This window comes from Mirounga leonina, unplaced genomic scaffold (assembly GCF_011800145.1).
Source record: "Mirounga leonina isolate KUSES-001 unplaced genomic scaffold, KU_Mleo_1.0 Mir_172, whole genome shotgun sequence".
Lineage (NCBI taxonomy): Eukaryota > Metazoa > Chordata > Mammalia > Carnivora > Phocidae > Mirounga > Mirounga leonina.
The window spans coordinates 7,516,716-7,526,170 of NW_023270442.1; the positions used below are offsets into that span (position 1 = coordinate 7,516,716).

General features: G+C 39.1%; 1 long non-coding RNA gene across 1 annotated transcript in view; it reads left to right on the forward strand.

Moving 5' to 3' along the window:
• LOC118018795 overlaps window positions 1–9,455 on the forward strand; it is a 47,543-nt gene that overhangs the window by 17,495 nt on the left and 20,593 nt on the right. The window lies entirely within an intron of this gene.

The window sequence follows — 9,455 nt, forward strand, 5'->3', positions numbered from 1 at the left end:
CAGGGTGTGTGTGTGTGTGTGTGTGTGATAGAGAGGGAAACAGGAATCGAGGATGATTTCAAGTAGGAAGGACAGAGTTGCCATTGATTGATTTGGGAAAGACTGTAGAAGAACCATTGTTTTTGAGAAAATCTCAGCAATCAGTCGGGCATCTTGTATTTGAGGTGTCTGTTAGGACACGGTGAGCAGGCAGTTGGCTTTATATGAGTTTTGAGTTTAGGAGGAAGGTCTCACTGGGAGATAGAAATTTTGTAGATGTTAGTGTTAGAAGGTATTTAAAACCATTAGAAGAGATGAGATCACCTAAGGAGCAAGCATGGAGAGAAAAGAGAGGGGGGTGCAGAACTTGGGCTTGGAGAAGCCAACAGAGGGGACGGAAGGAACATCCCAGGTAGCAGGGAGAAAAAATTAAAAAGAGAAGGTGGTTTCCTGAAAAGGAAGTGAAGAAAGTGTTTCCAGGAGGAGGGAATGATCAACAGTGATGATCAATGATCAATCACTGCTGATAAGTACAATGAAGATGGAGTTGCTACTTAACCATTGGGTTTAGTAGCATGGAGGTCATCAGTTCCTTGATACATCCAGATTTCAAAGAGTAGTGAGGGGAGTGGCTTTAATGAGAATGGGGATAGAAAGAAATGCACTGGAAATAATTAGTATAGATTTCTCTTAAGAGCATTTTGCTGTAAAGGTGAGCAGAAAAATAGGGCAGTAACTGGAGAGAAAAATAGGGCAGTAACTGGAGAGTCAAAGATTTTTTTTAACAAGAGCTAGAACAGCATGTTTTAGGAAATTAAGAATGAGCTAGTAGAAAAGACAAATTGAAGATGCAAAGGAAAGAATAGAGAAGAGAATTGCTGAAACAATGTCCTTGAGGAGGCAAGAGGGGGTGGAAGAGCCTGATGAAATTGACAGATTGTCTTAGATCTGGGTATGGACATTTCATTCATAGCAGTGGTTTCCAAACTTTTGTATTAGAATCACCTGGGAAGCTTTTAAAACTCCTGAGATCTACATCTCATTCCACTAAAAATTAAAACAGAGTATCTGCGAGAGGACCCAGCATAATAAAAAAAAAATGTTTCCCAGATGGCATTATCAAATCACTTGGGGAACTTGATTGCTGGCCCTACTCCCAGCGTTTCTGATTCAATAGGTCTGAGTCCATCTGAGAATTTGCATTTCTGATATCCCTGGTGACACTGATGCTCCTGCACTGGGGACAACTCTTTAAAGATCACTGATGTATAGTAACAGGAGCAAAGTTACAGTGTATGGGGGCCAATGCTGGTTGGTGGGTCAAGGTAGTGGTGGGAACTTGAGGACGTTCTCTTCTTATTTAAATATTCTCAACGAAGTGAAAAGAAAGGTCATCATTTGGAAGTGTGCAAGGTTAGGAGGGTATGGAAGAGTCGAGAAAGGAGAAGGTATCTTATAAAATTTAGTAAATGGGACTGTGAGTGGTCTAAGGAAATGTAACACAATTTTGGAGCAATTTTGGGGCATCAATAGGGCTCACGTGAAGTTGTAAGTCATAAATTTAAAATGAGACCAACCAGCATGTTTGTGCTTTTCACTCTAGCCACACTTATTTGCATAGATGGAAGTGTAGATAAGGTAGAGAGATGCATTTGACCAAGGTTCAGGTTTTGCTAAGAGTGCAATAAAGTAAGAGGGGAGCCAGGGATTGGGAGTGTTCACAGGGGAGGATCTATAATGATTGAAATGGAATTGAAATTTGAGTAAGGAGGAAGAGAAAGACATTAAGAGAATGAGTAGAAAGGGGGCAAGGTTAAAGGAATGAAGATTCATTGGAGCAGAAGGATTGTTGTATGTCAGACAAGAGAGTTTTTGAAATTGAGATTAAGGGGGAGTTGCATTTATTTATTATGACAAGGCCAGTCTTATGACCATGGGAGTGTGTGGTTGAGGAATTGTTGAGATTGTGGTTATGGAGAGGAGTTTAATGAGCCGAGAGCCCATGGTGTTAAAAAAAGCATTCATATGAATATTGAAATCAGTAGGATAAAAGATAGACACAGTTTTGGAAAGAGACTAACAGTAAGCCGGATGCTGAGGGTTTTTGCAAAACAAGAGGAATTCAAAGCTGGGTTTTTTAGGAATCATACAGTGGTGTGGAAGTGGCAATGAGAAGCAGAGAGGACACTGTTCAAGCTCCCCACTTAGTGTATGGGGTTGTGGGAGAAGACAATCATCGCTTGAGAGGGCTTTCGAAGCAGCATGCCCTCACGAAAATCCAGATACTTGTTAAACTAAGAAGATCAATAAAGCCCCAGAGAGAGGTTGAGGTGGTTGGGTGTTTGGGGATGTTTGGTCTGAGAACCAGGGGGCACGTGGAAGAGTTTTAGGAGTTGGGAAAGAGTCAAGGACTGGAACAGACTCGGGGATATGGAAAGATGTGGAGGATTAGAGGAGGTTAAGTGTTGCTTAGGAGTTTGAACCTCTTGGGATGATGCATATAAATAGTGCAAAGGGCTATAATGTGATGAATCCTGGCGGCCTCAAGACAGAGAGTGGTGTTGAATTTTCAAATGTAGAGAAGTAGTCAGGGGTGGGGACCTGGGACACCCCCTTCACAGCTTCTGAGTGATGTGTGGAGGCCAGGGAGGGGTGGTGTTATTTTGAGTACATGAGGTTTTCTCTTGTCTCCTGAAGATGGAGTTTTGAGTGTATGGAGAGGGGATGTTACCTCAGAGTGCCCAGCCAAAATTATTTTAATTAAAGGAAATGATCTTGTAAGTGTTGCCAGACTCAGAGAAAAGGAACTCAGATGATTACATGGAGAACTGATGCAATATTTGGAAAGGGTTCACCCCTTATTTCTGGTAAAGGAATCCATAAACAGTGACATAAAAATGGAGGAGAATCCCCACCACCGATCCATCTCTTTGTTGGTTAATGTGGTTTCATTTTTCTTGCTTTTACAGATTTTGTGTTTGATGTTTCGTATCCAAATTGCCCAAGTCATTGCTTTGGCTTTCTACTACACTTTAGGAACAAGGCCAGTTTCTTGGCAGAACCCTGATCTGCAGGCAATCTCAGATACTTTGTTTTGGTGTTCCTTTAAACCTTAATTTCTCAGGATTTGGTGGCATAAAATTCATTCCAACTAGAATTTATTGAGTTTTGGTATGCATAGTAATTGGTGATGTCCTCTGGGAGCTGCAGAAGAACTTTAAGATGCTGGGTAGCTTAAATGAAACTGAATGTTGCTTTGCATTTCTCAGCATTTTTTTCCCCACTGAACATTTCCAGATAATATTGAAAGTGCACCCTGAGCTTCAACTTGCTTTATTATGGCTATTATTAAAATTAGAATTTATAATTTAAGAGAAGGCCTGCACATTTAGAAACCCCCACCTATGAACATTGAATTGATTATAAGGCAGAAGCTAGTTTATAGCTGAACCAGAAAATCTAGGATACTTAAACAGGCTTCTCCTTCAGCTACTGCCACATATCTCTGTTCTTTAGAGCAAAATTCCTGGAAAAAAAAATTTTTTAAAGATTTTATTTATTTTTTTTGAGAGAGACAGAGACAGAGAGAGAGAATATGAGTTGGGGGAGGAGCAGAGGGAGAGGGACAAGCAGACTACATGCTGAGTGTGGAGCCCAACACAGGGCTCCATCCCAGGACCCTGAGATCAGGACCTGAGCCGAAACCAAGAGCTGGATGCTCAACCAACTGAGCCTCCCAGGCGGGCCCCTGGAAAATGTTTTTATCCTTGTTAGCTACATTACTATTACCTTCCTTGCTCTCTGGCATCTATTCCGTTTGGGCATTGCCCCTGTATTGTTCACGGAGATCATTAATGTCTCTGGGTTGTCCATTTTTAGTCTCCAGCCTGATTTCTGTGCAATGAATGTTTAGCACCCATCCTGTTCTCTCACCACATTTGACTCCATTGATAATTTTTTCCATCTTGAAATACTGCTGTTGCCTTCTTAGATCTCACATTCTTTAATTTTCTGCTTCTTCCCTAGAAATTCCTTATCAGACTCCTTTGCTGGCTCTTCTTGGTCTTGCGAGTCTGTAAGATGCTGTTAAAAACTCAGCCCTGTCTTTGGCTCTCTTCTTTCTGAATAGACACTCATGTTGCAGGTGCTCTCATCAATCCTGTTGTTTTAAAAATTATCAATAGAATGGTGTTTCTCCAATCGTTCTTTCTAGCTGTGAGCTCTCCCTAAACTCCAGGCTCAAGTATTCAACTGCGGGACATCTCTAGGTGCCTAGTGAACATCTCAAACTTCCCAGGCCCCCAAACTGAATGCTGATTTCCTCCTCTCTCCAGGAGTCCCTGTTTCAGTAAATGACACCGCCACTCACCTGGCTGCTCAGGCCCAGTGATCATGGTTCTTTCTCTTATACCCAAAATACGTTTGTAAATCCTCTGGTTCTATCTCTGAACTATGGCTAAAATCCAACTACTTCAAAGCTCCTTGTCATTATTTCCCCAGTCAAAGCCTTCACCTGGAGCCCCAAAGAAGGCTTTGTTACGCGTCTTCCACTCTTGTTGTTCCCCTAGATTCTAATTTGCATACAGAAAACAAAGTGACCTTTTAGAAAAGCCAGACAGATTATGTACCTTCTTATCTCAGAACTTTCCAAAAGACTTTGCATGACATTGACTACAAAATATAAAGACAAGCCCCTACATTTCTGTCATGCTCCCCCTGTCCCACACACCTAAGCTATGCTGAGCTTGATTGATGTTCCTTGAACACACTAGATACATTTCTGCCTAGATCTTTGCCCTTGCTATGTCCTTTGGCTACAGTGCCTTCTGCCAAGATCTGTACAGACTTTATTATTTTATTCAGGTCTCTGTGCAAATGTCATCTACTCAGAGAGGATTTCCTAGACTGTTATATTTGAATACTAACTCCCCACCTATTACCGTCTATCTTTCTGAACTTTTTACTGCCTGACATTCAATTATGTATTTATTTGTTTATTTTTGTTTCTTCCAATGGAACGTAGGCTTCCTAGAGTCAGGAATTTATTTTATTTCTCTGCTGTGCCTGGGGCACCTAGAACACTTTGAGCCTAGGAAAAATGGAATTACTGCTGGTGAGGTGAGCCAGAGTTTCATCTCCCTCCAGGGAGAGTTTTGAGAATGGTAAGCATTTGACAGATGGCCTGGAGTTATCTTCTTCCAACAGTTGTTATGGTCTAAGTGACTATTTCTGATCAGGAAATAGAAAGAACATTTAAAACATCTTATATTTTTATGTTTTAGTGGTGATGTTTTATATTTTTATAGTGATGAACCAGACCCATAATTAGGGCTTAACAAATTTTTGTTTAGTAAAGAATGAATGCAAGTAAAGAATGAATGAATGCACATGTATATATATATATACACACACACAGAGATCATGTTACAAATTACAAGATCTTTAGATAATTTCTTATTTTGCAACAATTATGCTTCTAATGTTAAGGATGTTAGTTAAAGAAGTAAAAAAAATACATTTCACTTAGCTTTATGTGACTATCAGGATGATTGTGACATTCTTTCTCTATGGCTTAGTTAGGTTTCAAGGCAAAGAGCATTCTATAAGGGAAAGAAAAATATGAGTGTATCTTAATTGACTAGAAATATGAACTCTTACCAGAAAGTGTTTTTCTGAATCCTAGAAAATTAATCTCTAGGATTCCGTAAACCTCAACTTCAACCTCAGGCAGTATTTAATGTGTTACTACAGAGTATGGCCCTTTTATTTTACTTTATTCACATTTTAAACATAGCTTATGAAATAATCTTATTTTAACCAGAAAAAAAATATGAACTCTTACAAATATACTTAAATTGTAGCTTGAGAACAATTTAAGACAAAAATTATGTGTGTTTTCAAGCTTCCACACATCAAGTAACTCCACATTACAGAAATTTCTTGCAAAACTACATATCTACAGGAAAGACATATCCATATATAAGCAATATAATTTATTCAATTTTGGAGTATTGTTTTCTTCCATTCTCACATTTTTAAAAAGGATTTATTTATTTATTTGAGAGAGAGATCGAGTGCAAGTGGGAGGGGCAGAGGGAGAGGGAGAGAGAATCCTAAGCAGACTCCCTCCTGAGCCTGAAGTGGGGCTCCATCTCAGGACCCTGAGATCATGACCTGAGCCGAAACCCAGAGTCAGACGCTCAACCAACTGTGTCACCCAGGCGCCCCTCTTGCATTTTTATCATACAAAGAAATTAGTGTTTGACGTTCCTGGACATGAAATTCTGTCTCCTTCTTTCTGTGCTGTTCATGTTAAATGCTTCCTTCTCTCCTTTGCATTTCACACAGAGCATAACAAGAACTGAGTGTGGACAGAGCAGGGGTTTGGAATGAGCATCAGTTAAGTTGTCAGGAAATGTGGTTTCCAGTCCCTGTTTTACCTCTCATTAGCCGTGTGACCTTGGGCAAAGCACCTAACCTCTCTAAAAAGAAGACATTCTTGTTGGCCTCTAAGAGGGCTTTTCATTCTGTAAGTCTCTGGATTTATGGAGTTCCCCACAATTCATTCCAGGGTAAGATTTCCTCCCACTGAAGTACAGCCCTCTTCAACATTGCGCTCCATGGATGAAACCCAAGTAAAGGGGTTTAAAGCCTTTTGGGATTCTAAATTTTGGCCACTCTTTTTATTACTTCAACATTAACTCCATTCATATTCTTATGTTTTAAAAAAGTCAGCTCTTTATCAGGAAATCACTTGGTTTGTGCAAAATATAAGCAGCATTCAACAAGACTTGGTTCATGTTATGTACCAGGATGAACGGGACAAATGGGCATCTTTTATTCAGTTTAATATGCTGGCTCTAATATAATTTAAAAATGTAGGACAAAATCAGAGCTCATCCTTTTAGCACCCTATTGTACTCAGAGAAGAGCATAAGTTCTAATATGCATTTTACATGTCAAAATTTTCATAGATGTCCAATTTTTCTATAATCAACTTTATTGAAGTATAATTTACATGGTTATAATGTACACATTTTAAATGTACACTTTTGTGAGTTGTGTCAAATGTATAAACCATAGCTATGGGTTGAATTTTGTCCCCCTCCCCCCAAAAGAGATATATTGGAGTCCTAGACCCTAGTACCTCAGAATGTGACCATATTTGGAGAAAGAGTCTTTACAGAAGTGGTCCAGTTAAAATAAGGTCATTAGGGCAGGCCCTAATTTAATATTACTCTTATCCTTATAAAAAGAGTAAATTTGGACACAGAGACACGCACATAGGCAGAATGTCATAGAAAGACTGGAATTATACTTCCAGAAGCCAAGCAACTACCACAAGCTTGGAGAAAGGCCCTGGTCAGAACCTTTAGTGCCTTCAGAGGAAACATGGCTCTGCTGATACCTTAATCTCAGATTTCCAGCTGCCAGTATTGTGAGACAATAAATTTCTGCGGTTTAAGCAACTCAGTCTGTGACACTTTGTGATGGCGACCCTAGGAAACTAGGATATACCTTGTAGCCATTACTCCAAATAAGGTATAGAATATTCCCATAACCCCAGAAATTTCCCCGGTGTTTCCATGTAGTCAATCTTTACTCCCTACTCCAGGCAAAACACTGATCTGATTTCTATCACTATAGATTAGTTTTGACTGTTTTCAACTTCCTATGAGATGGTGCAGTATGTTCTTTTCTGTGCCTGGTTTCTTTCACTCAGCATATTATTTTTGAGATCTATCCATGTTTTTGAGCATGTCAGTACTTCATTCCTTTTTATTGTCAAGTGTTTTCTACTCTCCATGAGTTGTTGCAACTCAACTGAGCGTAAATGTATGAGTCTGTTTCTGGATTCTCTGTTCTGTTCCTCAGCTGTTCTGAAACATGTGTTCTGCTACTCCAAGTAATATGAAAATAAATAATTCGTATACTATCGAAATAAATTATTACTGAAACTCAACTCCAATCCTAAAAGAAATGGTTTGACTCAGTTAGTCAGTCAGTCACGAAAGATTAATACTATCAACACATCTTATTGTAGAGATGTCAAACGAAGCCATCAAAGAGGCCTTTCAGTGGTACCATTTTGCCTATTGTGTGAGATCCAAATACTCGAAAATATTGACATATACCCTAATTTGGGGATATTCCTTCCTTTTGCTTCCTCTTTCTCCATACATGTGCTTTACTGAAAATCCTCTACACAATGAACCCTGTCATGCCTTGATGCAGAAAGTGATCCATTAAATATTTATGATGATATCATGAAGCTTATACTTAACTTTTATCCAACTCCATTCAGGTAATAATGACTCTTCTCTCCAAAAGTTGCTATAAAAATTCCTTAACATTTATGTGGTACTGGACCTTAGCATTATATGTTGATTTTACATTTTCTAACACACTATGCCCATTACAATCATGTCATTCTTCAACATGTCCCCCATGCATGTGTACACTTGTGACTTTTCATTTGGAGTGTTTTTCCCCCTACTATCCACAGGACCTTAAATGGATTTCTTTTTCTTCTACAAAACATTCCTTAACAGTCCTACTTGGCAGTGACCATTCACTTGGTCTACTGAAACAAGCACTATGAAGAACACATGATGGACACTGTAAATATTTGTTGAAAGAATGAAAGAAATCAGTAAGCACATCAGTATGATAGAATTTCAACTTGGTAATGTTTTTCTCCCCAACTCTTAAGTTCTATGAGGACAATGATAATTTCCTGAACATAAGGATCTTTCTTATACATGAAAGGCTAATCTTCAGGGTTCAAACTGTATAATCATTCTAAAATGATTTTTTATGAGATCTCATTTTTAAAAATCATTCTGTGGTGATAATTTACAAAGAGTCCACTTTGAAGAGAAAGATGCTTGGTGAAAAAGTGTTAAGACAGTCTACTGGATGTGTGATCTGGGGTGAGCTCTAGATATTTGATGTCAGTCTATCAGTGACAGAGAACCATTGGAAGCTTTTAAACAGAGAAGCAGAGGATAGTTGTAGATTGAAAGAATGAAGGACTAAGAGAAGGAAGCATTTATAAGAGTATTATAAGATTTAGGATTATGGGGATTTAGGAATCATGCATGACACCACTACACCAGCAAAGCTGATGGTTTAGTTATGAGGATTTGGAAGAGGCAGTAGAGGATTTGGTAGAGGCAGTCTTGGGAAGAGAGACTAGAATGTACATATATTTAAAAATAGGCTTATTGACCAGTTGGATATAGGGCAGTGGAGTGGAGAGGGAATCCAGAATGGCTTAGTCTGTTCAGGTTCCTACAACAAAATACCATAGACTGGGTGGTTTATAAACCACAGGAATTTATTTCTCACCATTCTGGAGACTGAAAAGTCCAAGATTAATATGCTGGCATATTTGGTGTCTGGTGAGTTCCTGATACCTGGTTTATAGACAGGGCCTTCTTACTGTGTCCTCACATGGTGGGAAGGCAAGGGAT